The following is a 24,841-nucleotide window of genomic DNA, read 5'->3' as shown; positions in this document are numbered from 1 at the left end:
CATTGGATAAAATTTCACTGAGAAAGTGATCTTCATCCAAAACGTGAATTTGGCAAGTAAAAAATAAAAAGAAGAAGGGAAAAAAGCACGGAAATTCCTACATAACTGTGGCCAGAGTTTAAGGCTTATGCTTGTGGGAAATGAGAGGCAAATTTGGGAAAGTAGACAAGGCTGGAATTTTAAGGGTATTACATGTCAGCACTTGGGTTATCAATTTTAAGATAATGTTTCTAAACAACATCTTTTCCAACCCTGGCAACACATCTGAATATATAAATTTCCATGTTCAACTTCTTTCTATTGACATTGTGTATTTTAAAATGACACAAATATCATAATAGGTTATTCACTTTATTATTTATTATCTTTAACTCTCTTTTCCCTCTCCAACTCACTGTGACATATTAGATAGTGTGTTAGCCAGCTTTTCATCACTGTGACCAATATAGCCAAAAAGAACTATTTGGAGAAGTAAAGATTTATTTCCTTCCATGGTTTCAGAGGTTTGAGTCTATGGTGAACCAGATCCATAACTTTGGGCTTCCCTATCACAGTAAAAGGGTGCAGCAGAGAAAGCTGCTCAGTTCCTGGTATCTAGGAAACCAGAAGGAGAACAATGAAAGTGCCAGGGACAAGAAATAGTCCCCAAGAACATGCTCCAGTGACCTACTATGCCTCACCTGCCTAGAGTTTCCACTATGTCCCAGTAGTCTATTCAGCTTTCAATGGTTTTATCCATTGATGAAATTAGAACCCTCATAATCTAATCACTTCCAACCTAACAGAGGAGGTAGGTCACTGGGGGCATGTCCTAGAAGGCTTTATCTTCTCCCCTGCCGACCCCCATGCCCACCCACTCTCTCTCTCTCTCTCTCTCTCTCTCTCTCTGCTTCCTGGCTCCTATAAGCTGAGCGGCTTTCCTCTACCATACCTTTCTACCATGATATTCTGCCTCATCTCAGACTGACAGCCATGGAACTGGCTGAACATGGTCTAACAATCTGAGCCAAAATAAAACTTAACTCTTCTCAGTTGTTTTGTTAGTTATTTGGGTCACAGTGATAAATAAAATAAACTAACACAGGTAATAATAAAATAATTGCTGTTGTGATCAATGTAAAATCGTTATAAATCATCTTCTTAAAAATAATCCTTTTTAGGAACAAAAGGCTAGCTGTGTTATTTGAAATATAATAATTAAGTGAATTGCCAAAATGATTCTTTAATTCAAGTAAAGACTTCAATTGCTTGTGTTCTCAGATTGAAAAATAGAAACTTTGGAAAGCAAAGCCATGCTATAAATCTTTAGGAGAGAATTAGGAGCATCTACTAAGATTGCCTAGGATAGTTTTGTTTTATGTCTGTTTTCCTGGTGTTATTAATAAGCTTGGCTCTTTTAACTCTGAAAATGTTCCGGATTACAAATGTATTGTCAATTTAGCAGAACCTGTTTTAATATTTTTTTCAGGATATTTTGATATAGATTATAATATCATGCAAAAATTTCACATACATGAATATTTAAATAAATTTTAAAGCCCCAAATAAGAATATTAAAATATATGAAAGTATATATAGAAACCCAATTCAGGAAGGAATTTGTGTTTTAAAGTTATTCTCCTCAGTTTACTACTTGATTTTGGGATGATTGCTTTTAATTATTTGACATGTGATACAAATTGCACATCCTTCTCATAATTATTATAAGGCACATTTCCCTGAATCAATCAGCTATGTCGCAGTGTGAAAAACATGCAGCAAAGACCAGCATGGAGTGTACCAAAACATCTGGATTCAGACTAGGCTACCATGAGGGCTTCATGATCAGGACTCAGGGTGCTAATATCCAGGGAAAATTCACCCTGGAAGGTACCACTTCTTTGTTACTAGACTATTAGTGATCTCTGGGCTGTACTAGGAAGATTCTCATGATGTCATAGTAGAGAACTGAAGTTTACATTGCTTGCTACAGACATTACTTGTAATGAAAGAGTATAGTTGTAAATCTTTCTAGAACAAAATATTTTCATTTCGAAACATTGTTTACAAATACTACTACAACAAAAATTACAACCTGTGATTAGCAACTATGCAGAATTTCATATAAAGAAAAGTAAGAAAGTATTGCACTAAGAGTTTTCTGGGGTAATAATGCAAACCACAGTAAATGTTTTCTTAAAGGACCAAGTGAAAGATGTAAATGGAAAGGGAAAGAAAGAGACAGAGACAGAGAGAACAGGGTCTTTAAGATGGAAAGAACTTTAAATGTCTCAAAATAGACATACTGAAAAAATGTATAATAAACCATTAAATTTCATGTTTATGTATAATGAATTTTTATAGGAAAATAATAATAAGCAAAACATCTTTGCCTCTGCAAATTTGCCATGAAAAAATATATTTTCTACTTACAATCATCTTTGGTTGTAAAATTGTGGGTATTATTTATTTTTTCCACATACATCTTATGAACTTTGAAAATTCCTATAATGAACACATTAGCTTTGTAGTCAGAAATTTAGAATATTATTTACAGCAGGGGTATTTTTTTAAATAATAAAACTCTATAAAGAAGTGACATTTTATTGTCACAGATATTTATTGTAAACCAATCTGCCATTTACAACTTAAATGTAGGGAAAATATTCCATCCTGTTGGGTTCAGTGTGATTGAGTTCACCTGTGTGATATAAAATGCATTTCTATTAGTTTGTGTGGCCAAAAAGTCAATAAAAGAAACAGCAGTCTTCCCCATAGAATGCTCACCTACTGTAGTTTTCAGCTTATTATATAGCAAAGAGGAACAAAATACTCATAGTAACAATGTATTTTTAATAAGTTCTCAAGCTGTCCCTTTCACAAAGAGTTGTGGCTGAATACAGATGTGGCTGCTGTGAGGTTTTATATGGGCGGATGGACTGAACAAAAACCAGGTAGGGAGACATTTATCTAACACAAACGCGTGGGCTCCTCAGGCACAATGCCTACTGATTTTCCACTGGGTTACTAGTTCCGTTTTCCCTGAATATGGCTCAAATTTCATGAACAAAATGCTTTCTAGAAAGCAAAGCAAAGATTATAAAATGTAAGTGTTAGAAATAAAGGCAGATACTTAGGGGACTTGACTAATTCACACTCATACATCATTGCAGAGACAAATGGTAAATATCATCATAGACTCAAATAAGGTAAGTACTCATTGATTCAAAATTAACATTGAAAATGTAAAGTTATGTTTAAAATTAGAGGGCATAAGACATAATGACATTTGGAAAGCACGTTTCCTCCTCCTAGTGGTTAGATACAATACTGAGAAAAAAATTTCCTTTGTCTCATTTAAATCCTCCAATTTTAGAGTTCTTACTTGTATTCTTTATGTGTGTGTGTGTGTGTGTGTATACGTGTAATTTGTTTCTTTGTATATAGCATGCCAATACATGATATGCTACAATTTAATTTTAGCTCATCTTACTTATTTTCTACCCATAAGAACGTTTAGCTCCACGAGGATAAAAGTCCCTTTACTTTGATCTCAGATATCTCTGTCTTTATCTCTCTAATCTCAAGTACCTAGAGAGTGCTAGGTACACAGTAGGTCCCTGTATTCTTTTATTTGGAACTGGTACATATTTCCTCAATGCAGTTAGAGAATAGAGTCTAGGTGAAGCAACAGTTGCCACTCAGTGTAAATGCCTAGGATGTGCAGGCAGTTTACAAAACAAAACCAGGATGACTTAATGCTGTCTTCAATTCCTAGTTTATCTTCCAGTGTCCCATTTCTGATTAGTCCTGAATAAAGACTCTCATTATAAGAAAACATGATAATATTCATCCAGTCTTTAATAGTCTGTAACTATCTTTCTTAATATATGGGCACAATAAGGAGTGGTGAGGATCATGGAAACTTAGAGAAGCTTTTTAACTAAGAGAAGGTGGGGGGATTCCTACTCAGTTAAAGTAAATTGTTGCTACGAAAAATCCATAAGCTCAACATTGTCAGAGCTCCAGATATTTCAAGAAATCCTCTGTGAACATTGAGAAAAAGGAAGTTTAGCACTAAAATGTAACCTAAGAGTGAATTTTTATAGCATTAAATGACATGTAGCATGAGATGTGGAACATCTATTTACGTTCTCTGATTTGACACTTGAATATGGAATTTAAATATGAATTGTTCCCAGGCAATATACATCATGGTGCAAAATTTCACTACAGTGTGAAATCTGTAGTCCAGGTGGCTGGATGGAATTTGAACTTTTCTGGGGCAAGTTGTTTAACCTCAGGGACAACCTCAACACATGCGTAACCCTTCAGAGAACACACACTAAGTGTTACAAAATTAGGTAATTAGAATGGAATGGATGAAAAAGGAGCTACTAAAATTTTTACTCCTGAGAGACAAAGAGAAATGATACTCATCTCTTTATCTCTAGATTATAACATAGAACAGTTGCTCAGAAAACTTGTATAATGGTGAATTCTGGGGAGAGCTACAACTCAAAACTGGAAAGACTTAAACTCAGGCTATTGTTATAGTACTTAATACTTGTATGACCTTGGACACTAGATTATTTTGGAATTGGAAATAGTAATCCCCAATGTGGTAGAGTGGTAATGAAAATTAAAGTTAAAACATGTATGAAAAGCAGTAGAACTTATGGCCGTTATGGACTTGATCCTCTGGTATTACTCCTTTGGTTAAGTTACGTTCCAGGGTAAATGGATTTTGCAGGTGTAATTATATTGATTTCAAAGTAGAAAAATTAAGAGGCTTGGAGTTGTCTAATTGATTCACATGAGCTCTTTAAAGGTATGAGTTTTCTCCTGCCAGTGGCAGAAGTCAGAGAGACGTGAAGGATGAGAAAGACTTGAAGGCCTATAGTTGGCCTTCAAGATGGAGGAGGTTCTATGAGAAGAAATTCAGGATGTCCCTCCGAGCAGAATATAGCTTTCAAGTCCCACTGCACATGGACTAACTCCGTGGAGGGGAGATTTTTCTATTATAATGACATGCCTAAAGATCCAAGGCAGTTCTGGGTCACCCTGGCTCATGCTGACCACAGACTTAATAGCTCTTACAGTTTTTTTGTTCTTATAGTTTTTTTGATTGGGGGGATTTGCTTCTAATTATTTTATCTCCCTGAGTCCTGGAATTTAATCTGTGTAAAGATGACAAAACTACCCACCCTTATGTAACTCTTGTTTTTCTTATTGGCCGGGAATCGCCTTTTAGGTCTGAATTTCTCCAGAATTTAACAGGTTGTTTGCTGAGAATGTAGCATATTTTATTGACTTCAGTCAATCAGGGCCAGAGTTACCTCGGGCAGATTGCCTTCAAAAGAAAACATGGAGGTCAGCACAGTAGGTCCAGTGAAAAGAACCATCCTCCAAATCTCATATTCCCTTCACTCATGTCTATCTGCTACCTAGACTTGTGAGAACTTAGAGCTGAGAATCCAGCTGGGCTTGCCTAGACTTGTAACCTGTAGAATTGTGAGCTGATTGACACCTGGGTGTCTTTTAAGGCACTAAGTAAATGGTAATATTTTACACAGAAATAGAAAGCTAATATAGCATGTAAACTGGATGACGCTGAGTAGCTACATATTAAATGTTAACTGTTATTACAATGAAATATTTGTTCAGTGAATCAAGATTGAATATTTAGTGTTAAAATTCTTCTACCAGGCACAATCAGCCTAGATATAGTCTCATATTTCTTTTCATCACTTAATCTTCTAAATGCTGAGATTAAAAATAGATGCTTTATGCAGGAAATAACACAAAGATACTGGAATAGGAGCAGAACAGGAAAGTAAATGAACTATTCCTGGGACAATCAGAAGGATAATTGAAATACTTAAGATATTTCTTTCCTAGGAATACTTTGTGCCATAACTAATTAATACTTCTCTATAGTTATTTTTGACATATCTAGTCCTTCCTGAACTGTTTGGAAAAATGTCAATTTTCAAAACTGTGTGTTCCATTGCTTTATGGCTTTTTTTGAATTGGAGGTTTTTCAGGATCTACCTTATAGAAGTTCAGTTTCTAACACATGGTGTGTAGATTTGATACTTTCTACATTCTCATGTCTAATATGTAGTAGGTACTCAGAAGATATTTATGGAAAGAATGTGTCCCGTGACTGACATCAATCTCCTGGTTTTGGCAACCTTTTAAAGACCACTTATTTTAGTGTGTAGGAGAAAATGGTGCTTGAACAAACTAATGAGTAAAAGGATGATATTTTTCTGTCACCTCTTAAAATAACAGCATCCTCCTCTTTTTATCTAAATCTACTCTCCCCTCCCCTGTACTAATTTTCCAAATTATGTGTATCCAAAAATAGCTGAAAGCATTGCTCAAAACTGTTCCCTACAGTCATATTTCCAGAACTTAGTTTTCTGCTCTTATAAAAATTTATGTTTTTTTCATATGCAGGAAGTAATTGAACATGCCTGGGTGTCTTTAGTATCATCTGAACTTCTAAGAAAGTGATAGTAAAGCAGAATGTATGAATATCGGGTATAACACCATCCCTAGTGTCTTTCTATTAATCCTTAGTGAAGTATTAATAATTTTGTAAAATAGGTCACTACAAGTACTAAAGTATGGTTCAGTTACATATTGTTCAGAATCTTCAAATGCAAGGGAAATAAGAACAAAAAAAGAAAAAAAATAAGAGTGACATTCTTCACATCGTAAACTGAGTTTTCTGTTCTTCAGTTCACTATTGACAAGAGTAATGAAACTCTGGACCTGGAAACTAGAACAATAACTCTTTTAAGGATATAAGTTAAGCATCAATTTGATCTTTTGGTTATGACACTTGGAAAACAGCCCTTATACTCTCCTTTTTAAAGCCCTGGCAATTAGAACAGCAGCGTTTGTGATTGGCTTATTTCACTTGGCCTGATAGTCTGCACTTCCATCTATTTACCTGTAAATGCCATAATTTAGTTTCTCTTCATGCCCTGTTCTGATTTACTCCATGATGCATAAACAGTAGTTTTTAGGCTATACCTAACCCCAAGTAACTCCATTTTATTAAAGCGGTAGCTAATGTTACATTTTAAACAGGATTTGTTTAATTAATTAACTAATTTATTTATTTATTTAGCCTGCTGGGACCAAAGTCTTTAAAAGAACAATTGTAGAGGAGAAAAAGTTTATTTGGGGTTTAGAGTTTTAGAGTTCTCAGTCCATAGAGAGCTGACTCCATTGCTCTGGGCCTGAGGTAGACAGAACATCATGGTGGAAAGGTATGGAAGAGAAAGCAGCTCAGGACACAGCAAACTGGAAGCAGAGAGAGCGAGCTCTGCTTAGCGTGTACAAAGTGTATACCCCAAAGGCACACCCTCCAGCATTTTACTTGAATGTGTATCTGCTTTCCTACATAAATCTGTCTGTGTTTCTGAATGGAATGTGCTGAAACCCTTTCCATCTTATATATCAAGGACCCCATCTGTCCTGAATCAAGATTGCCCTCTCCAGGAACGCTCTGGTGACAACTAGATAAAGAAAACCTGAGGAAGCTTCTTGTACTTATCATATAACCACTTCTTTTGGTGACTATTTTTTAAACTAGAGCTTATAATTACACATAGTGGTTGGGTGTTGGGACTAATGACACGTTCACTAACTCAGGCTGACTCCTTACTCCCTGGTGAGTGAGCAAAATCAAGGCTCAAAGGCAGTTTCAAAGGTTCATGACGATAAACCGGACCACCGTCAGGGATTGGTTAACAATAGTTCTGCAAACGTGATCAGCTCCTGCTTGCCATATAGTCCAGTGGGACTCTCGCCTGCGTGAACCCCCTGCCTTGCTGACCTTTAAGCTGATTGGTTCCCGCCTAGCCCCCACCCTACATAAAAGCTGTGTGATTTCCTCAATAAACGAGTTCCTGCTGTGACCGGTCTCCCTGACGGGTCTGATTGTCCTCCGCCTGGAGGGCTGGGAGCGGGCGGTCAGTCGGCCCTACCTATCCTGGTCTGACCTTGTTGGGGAGTGTCCCCTTCCCTTGTCGCTGGTCGAGAAGAGCAAGGGGGCCTAAGACCCCGACAGTTGGGTTCATCCCAACAAACTCATATATTACTGAACGTTTTAAATAAAAAGGGAGGAATTATAACAAGAGGTGGCCATTGTTTTAAATTCAACATATATTTGGTGAGTGAATTGCCTCCTCTTCATTTCCCACTTGGCTGATTTCACCCCGTTCCTAAGGACAATCTTCACTCTCACTTTGCAATATTATCTTTTTTTTTTTAAATAATTCTTTTAGTTGTCAATGGACATTTATTTATTTATTTTTTTATTTCTTTGCAGTGCTGAGAACCTAACCCAGTGCCTCACACGTGCTAGTTAAGTGCGCTTGCTACTGAGCCACAACCCCAGCCCCTGAGGTATCTATCTTAAGGCATTATTTCACTGAGGCATTCCATTGCTTAATACTTTATTAGCTACTGGACTCAGTGTTTAGATTCATGTCAAATGACACTGTGTATAGTTTGGAATAATCTGGAGAAGGTTAAAGGGTTGCGGGGGGTGTCTCACACCATGCAGAATGTGTTAGATTCTCTCTGTGTGAGATTTGGGTATTGGTAACTTCTGATACTAATGATCTAATGTCAAATCAAGCCTAAAAATCACTGCATTATTAGAAATTAATGTATCCCTTGAATTTCTCATGTATTTGGGATGTTAGACGTCTGAGGATATTTCCCTACTTGAAAAACAATTAAAAACATTTCATAACTAGTATGGAGGAAGACAAAAAATTTAGAAATGTAAAAGTGACTTTGATTTTGATATCATTCAAAAATGCTCTGCAGATAGCTTCAAAAGAAAAAACCAATAGACCTTTTGCACTCTAAGACTGCATTATGAAAATCAACCAATAAACAGAAATAATGAATGAACAAAAAATAGTCATAACCCAGAGACAACAAATTAAGTAATTATAATTTTTATATATAATAAAATGATGTATGCTTTATATTATGATACACAAAAATACATTAATTAACATGGCACCCATGGAATTCTCATTTAGAGGGGACTGAACAAAGGAATTCTGATTTAGGTATTGGCTTTGATTCTAACAAGAGTCAAACCAGATGGTATTATTTTGTAGATGAGGAAACTGAGAAATCACACGATTTATAGTCATTTCAACATCAACTGTAGAGAATGTGCTGTGTCTGAGCTCTCCTCAGAAAGAGAGAGAGTATAAGGAATCGACTCACATGATTATGGAGACTGAGAAATCCCACACTGCCATCTGAAAGCTGGAAGTTCAGAAAGCCAGGGAAAGAATTCACTTTGAGTTGAAGGTCAAAGGACTAGGAGATCCAATGGCATAGTCATCTATTCAAGAACCAGAGAACACTCAAAGGTCAGTCAAGGAAAAGGGATGAATTTAGCTTTCCTTTTTTTTTTTTTTTTTTTTTTTTTTTTTTTTTGCTATTCAGGACTTTAGTGTATTGAATAAAGAACACCTACATTGGGGAGTGTAATTTGATTTTAGAATTAATTTGTTCTAATGATGATCACACCGATACACTCTCTAACAGGTACAACCAGAAATAATGTTCACTCAAATATCCAGGTCTCCCTAATCTAGTGAAGTTGACACAACATTTACCATCATAGCATGTTAAAGTGAAAATCACTGATCTTTACTTCCAGAACTTTCTGAATCAATAGATTTGGGTTGAAATGTCAGACTTGTTCTTTCTACTGAATTCTCAGTTGATGCTGACACTTCTGGATCAGCAACCACATTTTGCCACATTTTGAGAACCACAGCACCTGAACTTCAATACTTTGCTCAGAAGGTATTTTACTCCTCCAAGGTCTTCTGTGTTTGTCAATATCTTTGCATCTTTTTTCCCACCCCCTTGCTGTTTGACTGATCTGAAATGCCCCTCTCATGGTTTTGAATTACCTTTTAAGAAACAGAATTTTATAGTACAATATATTTAGCTATGACCATCTCAATCCCCCCTCCCCACACCCACACACTACAAAATATAATTCTAGCTCTCCACAGGGAAGGAAAGACACTTGAATCTTAATGATATGGTATGACCAATGAAACTACTCACAGAACTTTTATCTATAAAGTTCAGGGATTAAACAAATAAACAACTTTCTTAAATTTCCATGTTTATATTGTATATGATTGCAATTATTGGGGAATTCAAATCTAATCTGGCTAGTTTTTACCATGACTCAGTATAGTAACTGGCATACAAAGAACATTCAGTGGCTATCTTATGGCAGAGACACAAGAAAGACTGTCAGGACTAATCTTCAATTACTTTCTATTCTTTGAAACAGGGTACCACATCTCGGATTCATATCTCAGGGAGGGTGAGAGAATGTAAAAAAGTAACTCAAAAAGTGAACTATGTGGAAAATATTAACAACATGCAGCATAGAAGCTCCTGTTTTTTTCCTGAGGATCAGTTTGTGTCAGAGAGGCTAAAACTGGGAAAAAAAAAAAAAACCCTACAAATAGTGCTTCAACAAGTATGGATTGCAAATATCACCTTTGGCAGAAAATTAGGAATATGATACTCTATCAGGGTTCCCTAGAGGAACAAAACTAACAAGGTATGCATAGGTGTGATTTTAAAAGGGTACTAGATTGTCTTCCATGCTCAGAAGTTTGATAGTCCCACAGTGGGTGACTGCATGCTAGAACCAGAGGAATTGGTAGCTGCTCATACGAGGAAGCTGGAGCCCTAGAACAAGAAGAACCAGTGTTACAGCCCCACTCTGAGACTGAGGTCTGTAAACTCTCTGGGAGTTGCTGGTGAGAGTCCACATGGTGAGAGTCCACATGGTGAGAGTCCAAGTGAAGGAGCAGGAGGCTCATGTACTCAAGAAATGGAAATTGCAATCTATGTACCTGCTCCAGAGAAATGGAGTTTAAGAGCAATTCTGATAAGAAAGCAATCAGGAAAACCATCCCTTTCACAATAACATCAACAAATTGGGAATTAATATAACCAAGGAGGTGAACATTCTTCACAAAGAAAATTATAGAGCACTGAAGAAAGAAATTGAAGAAGACCCTTAGAAACTGGAAAGACCTACCATGTTCTTGGATAGGCAGAATCAACATGGTCAAAATGGTCATATTACCAAAAGCAATATACAGATTCAATATAATCTCCAACAAAAATATCAATGACATTCTTTATAGAACTGGAAGAAAAAAATTCTAAAATTCACATGGAAGAATTAAAGACCCAGAATTGACAAAGCAATTCTGAGCAAAATGAGCAAGCAGCCCAGGAGGCATCACAATACACAATCTCAAATTATACTACATAGCAATAGTAACAAAAACAGCACAGCATTGGCATAAAAATAGACATGAAGGCAAATGGAATAAAAGACAGAGACAAACACCATATACCTACAGCCATCTGATACTCCACAAAGGTGCCAGAAATACATGTTGGCGAAGAGATAACATTTCTAGTGGTGCTAGAAAGCTGTATATGCATACGTAAAGAATGAAGCTAGGTTTCTATCTCTTACTAGGTACAAAAGTCACATCAACGTGTTTCAAAGACTTAGAAATTAGAGAAGACATTTTGCAACTGCTAGAAGAAAACATAGGGTGAACACTTCCATCATATATATGCAGGCACTGACTTCCTTGAAAAGATCCCTAAAACTCAAGAAATAAAACCAAGAATCAATAAGTGGGATGCCATCAAATTAAAACACTTCTGTACATCAAAGAAAATGATTAAGAGTGTAAAGAGAGAGTCTACAGAATGGGAAAAATATCTTTGCCAGCAGCTCCTCTAACAGAAGAGTAATATGCAAAATATATAAATTCAAAAAACCCAGCACCAAAAAAGCAAATAAAACCAATAACCCCAACAACAAATGACCAAAAGAACTAGACAGACACTTCTCAAAAGAAGAAAAACAAATCCCCAACAAATTTTTAGCAATTATGGGAATGCAAATCTAATCTACACTAAGATTCCTCTGACTTCAGTCAGAATGGAAATGATCCAAGAACACAAATAATAATAAATGTTGTGAGGATGTAGGGGAAATGGTGCATGCATACATTGTTGGTAGAACTGAAAATTAGCACAGCTAAGTATGGAAAAATGTATGGAGATTCCTTAAAACATTAGGAATAGAACCACCACAAGACCCAGCAATCCCACTCCTTATATTTATCCAAAAGAACTAAAATCCACATACTCTAGTGATAAAACCACTTCATTGTTTACAGCAGAACCATTCACAAAAGGCAAATTATGTAATCAACCCAAATGTCTATCAATAGATGAATGAGTTAAGAAAATGGTGTATATATATATACACACAGAGTAGAGTTTTACTCAGCCATAAGAAAGAATAATATTATGGCATTTGCTGATAAATGGATGGAACTGGAGAACAACATGCTAAGTAAATAAGCCAGACTAAATCCACAGTCAAATATTTTCTCTCATGTGGAAACTAGAGCAAAATAAGGAAAAGAAGGCACTGTGTGAAGGTGCTGGATGTCATAAATACATAGGGAAGATCAGTGGAGTAGAAGGAGATGAAGGTGAGAAAGGAGGAGGGAGAGGAAAGGGAGGAAAGATGGAATCAATTTGACAAGATCACATTGTATGCATACATGAATATACCACAGGAAATTTCACCTTTGCATACATGGAGAAAGTCCCATGCGAAAATAAATGAACAAATGAGAGAAAGGGAGATAAATCGAGTAAAGGAAAGACAATATGGGGAGGAAAAGGGGAAGGAAAGCAGGAAGCAGGGATTGAAATCAAACTCCATGCAGGTATGATTTTGTCAAAATGAACCCAACTACTATCTAAGTTTCACTGTAGAGCTTTAAGAGACAAAAAGACAAATTTGACATTTGCTTGTTTACCAATGACACAAACAGCCCCTTTTCTTATTGTCATAATAATTTTTGAAAATCTGAATAATACGCCTTTAATATGTTGGGGTTCAGCATAATGTAATGGTAATAGACACAATATCATTTTGAGAACAGTCTTTATTATTATCTTAGTTCCCATCATTTGATTAACAATATGATCAATAAAATCTAAAATCAAACTTGGGTGGTGGGATAAAGAAGACTAGAGTTGGAGAGGTTTTCAAGATGGCGGCCTAGAGGGTGGCTGCATTTCATGTTGCTCCAGGACTCAGGATTCAAAAGAGGAGATATTGAGACGCTTGGGACCAACTCAAAGCAGCCGGGTGACTCTCACCCCCTGGGGGGGCATCCCGGATGGGACGGGGGTCCCGGAACGCAGGAAACTTTGTGAAGTAGAACTGCCGGCGAGACGCCCCTTCCCCCGCTGGAGCAGTGAACTCGGACAGCTGGGAGCGTCCTAAAGGAGGCCGCTCGGCACAGCGCTGGGACTCGGAGCAGCCACTGGGGCTCCGGCGGCTGCCCAGGGGAAGAGTGGCGAGGAGAACTGTGTGGACTCAGGACACCGGGGCCTGCCCTGAGGAGGAGGAGAGGAGCGTGGCCACTTGGATTCGGAGAGACTGCACCAGAGCTACAGGCGGTTGCCAGAGGAGAAGCTGCGTGGCGAGCTGTTTGGAATCAGAACGACGCTTCTGAACACCGGGGCCTGCCCTGAGGACGAGGAGGAGGAGCGCGGCCGCTTGGATTCGGGTGACTACACCAGAGCTACAGGCGGTTGCCAGAGAAGGGGCTGCGTGGCGAGCTGTTTGGACTCTGACCACTTCTGAACCTTGGGGCCTGCCCGGAGGAGTAGGAGAAGGAGGAGAAGGAGCACGGCGGGTCCTTTGGACTCGCAGTGACTGCATTAGCGCTCCAGGCGGCTGCTCAGAGGAGAAGGCGAGTGGTGAGTTGTTTGGTCTTAAAGTGACAGCTCCTGAACACAGGGGGGCTGCCTGGAGGAGAAGCGTGGTGGGACGCTTGGTCTTGAGTGGCCGCACCTGAGCTCCGGGCGGTGCCCAGAGGACCCGTGCAGCGGGTCACGTGGATTCAGAGACACTCAGAGCGACCGCTCCTGAACACCCGGGGGGTTATCTGGAGAAGGAGGAGGAACGGGGAGGGTCACTTCGACTCGGAGTGATTGATTGCCCCGGGCTACGGGTGGTTGGTGGGAGGAGGAGGCACGAAGTGAGTTTCTTGGACTCCTAGTGACCGCACCGGCATACTGGGCGGCTGTCTGGAGGAAGAGGCCTGTGGCGGGTCTCTGGGACTCAGAGCGATTGTTCGGGGCCACAGGTGGCTGCTCAGAGGAGGGGCCACGCAGCCAGGCGATTAGGTGCAGAACAGGGTCCCAGGATCTAGGAGGCTTCTGGGTGGAAGAGCCGCACAGAGACAGGCTTAGGGAGGAGCGAAGGTTCCAGGCCTGTGGGCAAATTCTCTGAGGAGGGGCAGCCTAAGGAGATTCATCTGCGAAGGGTGAGGCTCCCAGGCCCAGGAGGTAGGGCCGGGCCCCTGGAAACTTTGCAGAGGAAGGCAGCCCAACCCAGGCAGTAGCTGTAAATTGAGGGGAACCTCTAGGAGGAAACTGACCAGCGAGACCTCCCCACTGGGTGAGTCTTCCCTGCCTGGTGAGGTTTCCCCACAAGGACGGTAAAACCAGAGACACAGGCCCAAACAGGCCTTGCCTCAGCCCACAGCCTAGGTCCCCTTTGGATGACCATTGGTCAACAAGTGGAGGCACCTCTGCCCACTAGCAGGGAATATACCCCACCTGAAGGCCACCACTCCTAGAGAGGCAGCTTCCTTGTGGAGCACCGCATTATCAACCTCCTCCAAGACTTCAGCCTACTGAAGGCTAAGAGGGGATATATATAGAAATCTTCAGGGACATTGTAAATCAACAGAGGAAATCTGCAATATCTCAGCGGTCCACTGATATCTGAACAATATGAGAAAACAAGGAAAGAAAATGCTGCAAACAAATCTAGATGTTACATCAATAAAACCCAATGACAGCATGGCAGAAGAAATGACAGAAAAGGAGTTCAGAATGTACATAATTAAAATGATCAGAGAAGCAAACGATGAGATGAAAGAGCAAATGCAAGCATTGAATGATCGCACCAATCGACAGTTAAAAGAGCAAATACAGGAAGCAAAAGATCATTTCAATAAAGAGTTAGAGATATTGAAAAAAAAACAAACAGAAATCCTTGACATGAAGGAAACAATAAACCAAATTAAGAACTCCATAGAAAGCATATCCAATAGGATAGAACACCTGGAAGACAGAACCTCAGACATTGAAGACAAAATATTTAACCTTGAAAACAAAGTTGAACAAACAGAGAAGATGGTAAGAAATCATGAACAGAATCTACAAGAACTATGGGATATCATGAAAAGGCCAAATTTAAGAATTATTGGGATTGAGGAAGGTCTAGAGAAACAAGCCAAAGGAATGAACAACCTATTCAATGAAATAATATCAGAAAATTTCCCAAATCTGAAGAATGAAATGGAAAATCAAGTTCAAGAGGCTTACAGGACTCCAAATACACAAAATTACAACAGACCCACACCAAGGCACATTATAATGAAAATACCTAACATACAAAATAAAGACAGAATTTTAAAGGCTGTGAGAGAAAAGAACCAAATTACATTCAGGGGGAAACCAATACGCATATCAGCAGATTTTTCAATCCAGACCCTAAAAGCTAGAAGGGCCTGGAACAACATTTTTCAAGCCCTGAAAGAAAATGGATGCCAACCAAGAATCTTATACCCAGCAAAACTTACCTTCAAATTTGACGATGAAATAAAATCCTTCCATGATAAACAAAAGCTAAAAGAATTTACAAAAAGAAAGCCAGCATTAGAGAACATTCTCAACAAAATATTCCATGAGGAAGAGATGAAAAACAAAGAAGCAAATCAGCAAAGGGAGGAATTATCCTAAAGGAATTGTCAAATAAAGGAGGAAACAAGTTGTGTCAAACAAATAAATAAACAAAATTTTAAAAATGAACCAAATGATCGGGAAACCAAATCATTTCTCTATAATAACCCTGAATGTTAATGGCCTGAATTCATCAATCAAAAGACATAGACTGGCAGACTGGATTAAAAAGAAAGATCCAACAATATGTTGCCTGCAAGAGACTCACCTCATAGAAAAAGATACCCATAGATTAAAGGTGAAAGGATGGGGAAAAACATACCATGCACATGGACTCAGCAAAAAAGCTGGAGTATCCATCCTCATTTCCGATAATGTGGACTTCAAGCCAAAGTTAGTCAGAAGGGATAAAGAAGGTCATTTCATACTGCTTAAGGGAAGCATAAATCAGCAAGATATAACAATCATAAACATCTATGCCCCAAACAGTGGCTTATCTATGTATGTCAAACAAATCCTTCTCAATTTCAGAAACCAAATAGACCACAACACAATAATACTAGGTGATTTTAACACGCCACTCTCACCACTGGACAGATCTTCCAGACAAAAATTGAACAAAGAAACCATAGATCTCAACAACACAATCAATAATTTAGACTTAACGGACATTTATAGAATATACCATCCAACCAAGAGTGAATACACTTTCTTCTCAGCAGCACATGGATCCTTCTCTAAAATAGACCATATATTATGCCACAAAGCTAATGTTAGCAAATACAAGAAGATAGAGACACTAGCATGTATTCTATCAGATCATAATGGATTGAAGTTAGAAATAAATGAAAGAGTAAAACACAGAAACTATTCCAACATCTGGAGATTAAACAATATGCTATTATATGATGAATGGATAACAGAAGATATTAGGAAGGAAATTAAAAAATTCTTTGAAACATCATATCAAAATCTCTGGGACACTATGAAAGCAGTACTTAGAGGGAAATTTATTTCATGGAGCGCATTTAATAAAAGAAGTAAAACTCAACAAATAAACAACCTAACACTACAGCTCAAAGCCCTAGAAAAAGAAGAACAGAACAGCACCAAAAGTAGTAGAAGACAGGAAATAGTTAAACTCAGAGCTGAAATCAATGAAATTGAAACAAAAGAAACAATACAAAAAATTGACAAAATAAATAGTTGGTTCTTTGAAAAAATAAACAAAATTGATAAACCTTTAGCCACACTAACAAAGAGAAGACGAGAGAAAACCCAAATCACTAAAATTCGGAATGAACAAGGAAATATCACAACAGACAGGATGGAAATACAAAACATAATTAGAAGCTATTTTGAAAATCTATACTCCAACAAAATAGAAAATTTCGAAGACATCAACAGGTTTCTAGAGACATATGAATTGCCTAAAGTGAATGAGGAGGACATAAACAATTTAAATAGACCAATTTCAAGTACTGAAATAGAAGAAGTCATCAAAAGCCTACCAACAAAGAAAAGTCCGGGACCAGATGGGTTCTCAGCCGAGTTCTACAAAACCTTTAAGGAAGAGCTCATTCCAATACTTCTCAAAGTATTCCATAAAATAGAAGAGGAGGGAACCCTCCCAAACTCATTCTATGAAGCCAATATCACACTGATACCTAAACCAGACAGAGACTCATCAAGGAAAGAAAATTTTAGACCAATATCCTTAATGAACATCGACGCAAAAATTCTCAACAAAATTTTAGCAAATCGCATACAAAAACATATTAAAAAGATAGTGCACCATGATCAAGTGGGTTTCATCCCAGGGATGCAAGGTTGGTTCAACATCAGGAAATCAATAAACGTAATTCACCATATTAATAGACTTAAAGTCAAGAATCACATGATTGTTTCAATAGATGCAGAAAAAGCATTTGATAAAATACAGCACCCCTTCATGCTCAAAACACTAGAAAAAATAGGGATAGTGGGAACATTCCTTAACATTGTAAAGGCCATTTATGCTAAGCCCATGGCTAATATCATTCTAAATGGTGAAAAACTGAAAGCATTCCCCCTAAAAACTGGAACAAGACAGGGATGCCCTCTTTCACCACTTCTATTCAACATCGTTCTTGAGACTCTGGCCAGAGCAATTAGACAAACCAAAGAAATTAAAGGGATACGAATTGGAAAAGAAGAACTCAAACTATCCCTGTTCGCTGATGACATGATTATATATTTAGAGGAACCAGGAAATTCCACCAGAAAACTCTTAGAACTCATAAGTGATTTCAGTAAAGTAGCAGGTTACAAGATCAATGCCCATAAATCCAACGCATTTTTATACATAAGTGATGAATCTTCAGAAAGAGAAATTAGGAAAACTACCCCATTCACAATAGCCTCGAAAAAAATAAAATACTTGGGAATCAATCTCACAAAAGAGGTGAAAGACCTCTACAATGAGAACTATACAACACTAAAGAAAGAAATTAAAGAACACCTTAGAAGATGGAAAGATCTTCCATGTTCTTGGATAGGAAGAATTAATATTGTCAAAATGGCCATACTACCTAAAGTGCTATACAAATTCAATGCAATTCCAATTAAAATCCCAATTGTGTACCTTACAGAAATAGAGCAAGCAATTATGAAATTCATCTGGAAGAATAAGAAACCCAGAATAGGTAAAGCAATCCTCAGCAGGAAGAGTGAAACAGGGGGTATTGCAATACCAGATCTTCAACTCTACTACAAAGCAATAGTAACAAAAACGGCATGGTATTGGTACCAAAATAGAAAGGTAGATCAATGGTACAGAATAGAGGACACGGACACAAACCCAAATAAATACAATTTTCTCATACTAGACAAAGGGGCCAAAAATATGCAATGGAGAAAAGATAGCCTCTTCAACAAATGGTGCTGGGAGAATTGGAAATCCATATGCAACAGAATGAAACTAAACCCATATCTCTCACCATGCACGAAACTAAACTCAAAATGGATTAAGGACCTCGGAATCAGACCAGAGACCCTGCAGATTATAGAAGAAAAAGTAGGTCCAAATCTTCACCTTGTTGGTCTAGGACCAGACTTCCTTAACAGGACTCCCATAGCACAAGAAATAAAAGCTAGAATCAACCACTGGGATAGATTCAAACTAAAAAGCTTTCTCTCAGCAAAGGAAACTATCAGCAATGCGAAGAAAGAGCCTACAGGGTGGGAGAATATCTTTGCCAATCATACTTCAGATAGAGCACTAATCTCCAGAATTATAAAGAACTCAAAAAACTCTACTCCAAGAATTCAAATAGTCCAGTCAACAAATGGGCTAAGGAAATGAATAGACACTTCACAGAAGAAGATCTACAAGCAATCAACAAACATATGGAAAAATGTTCAACATCTCTAGTAATAAGAGAAATGCAAATCAAAACCACCCTAAGATTCCATCTCACCCCAATTAGAATGGTGATTATCAAGAATACGAGCAACAACAGGTGTTGGCGAGGATGTGGGGAGAAAGGTACACTCATACACTGCTGGTGGGGCTGCAAAGTAGTGCAGCCACTATGGAAAGCAGTGTGGAGATTCCTTAGAAAACTTGGAATGGAACCACCATTTGACCCAGCTATCCCACTCCTTGGCGTATACCCAAAGGACTTAAAATCTACATACTACAGAAATACAGCCACATCAATGTTCATAGCTGCTCAATTCACAATAGCCAGACTGTGGAACCAACCTAGATGCCCTTCAATTGATGAGTGGATAAAGAAACTGTGGTATATATATACAATGGAATATTACTCAGCCATAAAGAATGATAAAATTATGACATTTGCAGGCAAATGGATGAAATTGGAGAATATCATGCTAAGTGAGATAGGCCGATCTCAAAAAGCCAAAGGACGAATGATATCGCTGATAAGTGGAGGATGACACGTAATGGGGGGGAGGGAAGGGTTAGAGTTAGGGTTAGGGAGTGGGGCAAGTATGGAGGAAGGAACTACTGTATAGAGGGTGAAGAGGGGTGGGAGGGGTAGGGGGAAGGGAAAAAATAACAGAATGAATCAAACAACATTGCTCTATGTAAATTTATGATTACACAAATGGTATGCCTTTACGCCATGTACAAACAGAGAAACAACATGTATCCCATTTGTTTACAATAAAAAAAAAAAAAAAAAAAAGAAGACTAGAGTTTGCACCTACCTGGGCTTTCTTATCTTCCACTTTTTTTCCATCAGGGTCCACACTCTTCTGGTCAGTGCTGCCCACATTCAGTGCAGGTCCCCCTCACCAGTATGATGTCCCATGTGCTAACTGTCTCTGGAAACACTTTTCTGAAAAAAATCCAGGAATTTCCTAGGCATGTCTCAGTTCAATCAAATTGACAATCCCGATTAACCATCACAAATACCCAGAATCTCAGTTTATTGCCAGAGTTAAAAGAGTTTAAACATAAAAAGTACTTAGAAAACTCACTGACATTCTGGGACTAGGGCTGTAAAACACACAAAGTAAATAATGTTTGTCATACACTGTGGAAACCCTCATGAAAATCTCTGCCAAGTTCAAAGGGTAGATATAGTTGCCTTCTGAATTTACTTGGTATTTTCCCCTACTCCCTACCTTAATTTTGTGAGCCAAATGATTTGGCAAATGGGCCCACGTATCAACCTTGCAGATAGACACCATGGAGAGCATAACTATTCCTCCAGTCTAGTGTGAAGATTGAAAGAATCAGTTTTGATCAGTTTTGGTAGATGTTTTTAAAAGGCCGCTTATGACAGTTTAGAATCACTGTTCCATTCTAACATTTACAAAAGACGAAAGATTAAAAATGCCAAGTCTGTGTACTAATGAAGGGCAGGTAAAACTTGAAACCAGACAGGAAAATTCCAAAACAGCAGGGAATATAGCTTAATATCTTTTCTTCACCTCTGGTTCCAAGCCGTTATTTATTTGGGCTAATGTGCCAGCCTTCTTTATGAAGAGAAAACAGGAATAGATGGAAATCGATGCGCATACAACAAAGCGACCTACTGAATTTTCCTTTTAAATGGGGTGGGCAGGTTACCAGTACATCCCATTTTATTGAAGTAACTTTAAAATGTTTGGCATGTGACTAAAAAAGCATTGCTATAGCACTTTTTAAAATGAAGCTTTCACACATGGAGTAAACACTGTTGTGTTTTCATGGACCTTTTGCTTCTAATTAAGTTCAATAACCTCAGCCATTCACTTAGCCTCTTGGAACCTCAATTTCCTTTATCTGCAAAATGGAGATTATGGTCTTGTCCTTCCTCCAAGAGTAATTTCAAGGATCAAGGAACTTTTTGATGAAAGATGTATTACATATATGGATTGTAATATTCTAGGCTTCAGAAATATTAAAGTGTAGAAGAGTAATATCTATTTTCCAATTCTTTCAATCTTGGAGGATCTGGGTGACCATCATTTGAATACTTGACATTGAGATGTGAATTTCCTTTTGAAAGAGCTGTAAGCATACCCTCTCCCACCCGAATCAAGTTAAGGTAAAGTTTAGATTAGAAGTGGTGACAATGTATAGCCTATTGTCCTACTGTCATAAATAACATTTTAAAGTTAAGGGCAAAGCTGAGCATAGAAGAGCAGAGATTTTGCTGGGCACAGTGGCACATGCCTGCAATTCCAGTGGCTTAGGAGAGGGAGGCAGAAGGATGGTGAGTTCAATCCCCAATACCCGCCCCCCCAACCAAAAAAAGAAAAAAAAGAAGAGCAGAGACTTACTCATGGTATAGTGAAGAACAGTCATACTAGCCTTACAAATTTTGCCAGATCAAGGAGAGTTCTTGCATAAGATAGTAAGATCCCAAATTTCATTGAACCAGAGATTCCTGATACAACTCATGAAAACATCTATGATTTATGAAAACCAGAGATGTCATGTTTGAGAACAAGGAACAGGTTTAAATTCTATCATTTTTTTTTTTTTGGAGGGGGTTTCCACCATCAATTACATTTTTTCTCTAAAGCCCAGTCAGCAAAATAAGATTGACAAGTGAACCTGCGCATTGGGGAATTTCTTTAGGCATTTTGCTTCCAATTTCAGATCTTATGTTCACTTAGTGCATTGTTTCCAGCCATTTTCTGACAACCATGCATACAACCAGAGAAGGGATGCTTCTCCCAGCATTCCCCAGACCTCCAACCCAAGAAATGGGGACTATTTGCCCCCAACAAAGGCATCCAAAGACAGAAAGTACACATAGCTGCCCACTCCCACTCAAATCTATCTCATACACCATCATTTTCCCTAGTACAATGATAGTGGTGATGAGAAATGATTCCACGTGAAATTTCTCTGTTCAAAACTCTACTCTGCCTCAGCAAAGAATTATCAACATTTACAAAGTGGAAACAGCATCAGGTGATTGGAAGATAAAATAAGATAAAAACGAACACAATTCTTTGTAGAGAAAATAATAGCAACATTAATAATATTAGCTTATTTTATAAGATATTTTATAGTACTTTAACAATATTATTTAGTTGTTGGCGCATTAGAATGTCATCTTCCTGAGGGATACTGTCGAATTCCCTTTTAATGAAAATGAATGCAAAAATTTCTAGAGGGAAAAAAAAGAAATTTTGCTGAGATCATTGTAGTACAAACCAGCAACAACAAATCACCTTATTATCTATTACAGAAACTTTTGGTCATAACTCTCACAATTTCCATTTTACAGATAAGGAAATGGATATGAGGGAGATACTCAAGGTCATAAAACAAGCGACAGGATTAAGAGCAATAACATCTGCAATCATAATGGTAATCATAGTAGTAACAACAAAAATTGACATGTTTGGAAAGCTTAGTAAGGCTCAGATCTCTTGCTGAAACATCCATATTGTCTAATCGTTTGGTTATTTCCCTATAAGAACAAAATTAATATTTAGAGTAGTGGTTCTCAACACCAGCTACACATTAGAATGCCAGCGCATTTAAAATACACGGATACTCTGCACCCATCCCAATGCTTTTGTTTAATTAGCTATTGTAGGGCCCAGTTATTTCTATTATATAACCCCAGGGCAATTCTACCTTGCAACCAAATAGAAGGCTACTGCCCTTAAGAGTGTAAGTCACCTGTTGAAATTACTCATATTCACAGAGCTGTGATCCTCCTCTAGACTTGCCACTCGAAAACTCTTACTCTCAGACTCTGTAAAATTCTAACTCCATATTCCTTTCACTGTGCCAGTTGCTGTCCCTTCTTTCCCAAGCACATATTGTCTTGGCTTTACTACAGACTTTGGCTTCACACTGAATTCTTTTAACACCTGTTCCCACTCCCTCCCCTCCCCTTTGGGCACAAGGAGAAGGGAATAATTCTGTTTCAGCAGAGTTATTAGCACCTCCTTGTCAGACCATATCTCACACTTCCTTGCCTATAATATGTCTCTGCTCCTCGACCACAGAGTGCTAGTCTAATGCGGAAGCTGGCTGAGAACAAGAAGAAGTCGCAAAACATAAACGTGGTTAAATGTTTAAGGCGCTCGCTATTATTAAGCTGGCTTTTTGAACCTCTAGTTCCCCAGCCCACAGTATCAGATAAAGCAGAGTTATAGCTGGAGATTTTCTAGCTAGAGCATGTATATGAGATGATCTCACCACTGCATCAGAATTAGCTGTGGGTAAGAGTTGTTAAAATTTACATTTCTAGGGTGAACTCATGTCTTCAAAAGGAGAATCCCTGATAGAATTAGGTATCGACAAAATTTTGAGACAATGGTGATACACATAAGTATTGACAAGATTTTCTTTAAACAGGACCTGCTTCTAACCCAGATGATGGATTAAAACTGTGGCATGGTACAAATTAGAGTTTCTCAAAAGCAAAATTACTGATTTTTTTTTGGGCTGTACAACTTTTGCCACAAGGGATAATGACTCTGATGTGCATCATAGAATAATTTACAGTATCCCTGGGCCTCTGCACATTACAGATTAATAGCATCTCTCTAGTCATGACAATCAGAATATCTGTGTCCATTGCCAAATGTCCCCCGTGGGTGAGGACAAAATCGCTACTAACATAGATTAACAAAAAGGGGGTGGGGGAAATCCACGCAGCCCCAAGCATTCAAGGCCAGATTTATAGCATAATGATTCTTCCTAAAACCAATTCTATACTTTATTTTACATCATGCATAGAGATTATTGCCTTCATTGTTAATTATATTATGTAATTGACAGGATGTCTACTCCATGCCAGGAGTTACTAGGGTTATTATCTATTATGTCATTTAATCTCCTATGCCCTGCAGGGTACTGCATTGGTCCAATAGCATAGGCTGCTTCCTCAGGCTGTGTGGATTCCAATCTTCTTCCCTCCCTTTACAACTACATAATCTTGAGCATGTTACTAAGTCCCAGTTTTAACCACAATAACAATAAGGAGAGGGGTAATAATAGAATCTACCTCACAGATGGATTGTAAATTTTAAGTAATAGCAGTGCCTGTGTGTTAAGTAACTCGCCCCAACTGACAGAGCTAAAATCTATCAGTTTGGATTGAAATACAGGCCTAATTGATTCAAAGCACTCATCACTTTGTAGAACACAATGCTATCTAAATTGCTAAATTGCATGTTAATGACCTTATACATATTATCTGTAATTGTGGTTTCTTTCTAATTTCAACGTCTCATTTCCAGTAAAGTCCTTTTAGTCTGGTCAAGACTGGCCAATACCTACTTGTTTGTTTAAACTCATTGAAAAATGCAGTGGTTAATAAATATGGGAAAATATGTTAAATGTAGTAGAATCTTACATTTGTTGGTATGACATAGTTTGACTCTCTTCATGGCAGCAAGATACAGTGAAAAATTGCAGAAAAGGGGCTAACAATGTAGGTTCAGGTCTTGGATTGGACATTAAACAATCTGACTCACAAAGATTTGGAGACAACCT

General features: G+C 38.1%; 1 long non-coding RNA gene across 1 annotated transcript in view; it reads right to left on the bottom strand.

Annotated features, from left to right (window-relative positions):
* Positions 1-8,957: 8,957 nt before the first annotated feature.
* Positions 8,958-24,841, bottom strand: part of LOC306648175 — a 125,005-nt gene continuing 109,121 nt past the window's right edge. Inside the window, exons 3-4 of the long non-coding RNA XR_013760325.1 lie at positions 20,092-20,217; positions 8,958-9,370 (exon numbers count right to left, since the gene is read on the bottom strand). This is a non-coding gene — a long non-coding RNA (uncharacterized lncRNA). The remainder of the gene's footprint in view (positions 9,371-20,091; positions 20,218-24,841) is intronic.

This window comes from Sciurus vulgaris (assembly GCF_902686455.1).
Source record: "Sciurus vulgaris genome assembly, chromosome: 17".
Classification (NCBI taxonomy): Eukaryota; Metazoa; Chordata; class Mammalia; order Rodentia; family Sciuridae; genus Sciurus; species Sciurus vulgaris.
The sequence above is the reverse complement of the archived record's forward strand: the minus strand, read 5'-3'. Positions and strand labels throughout refer to the sequence as shown.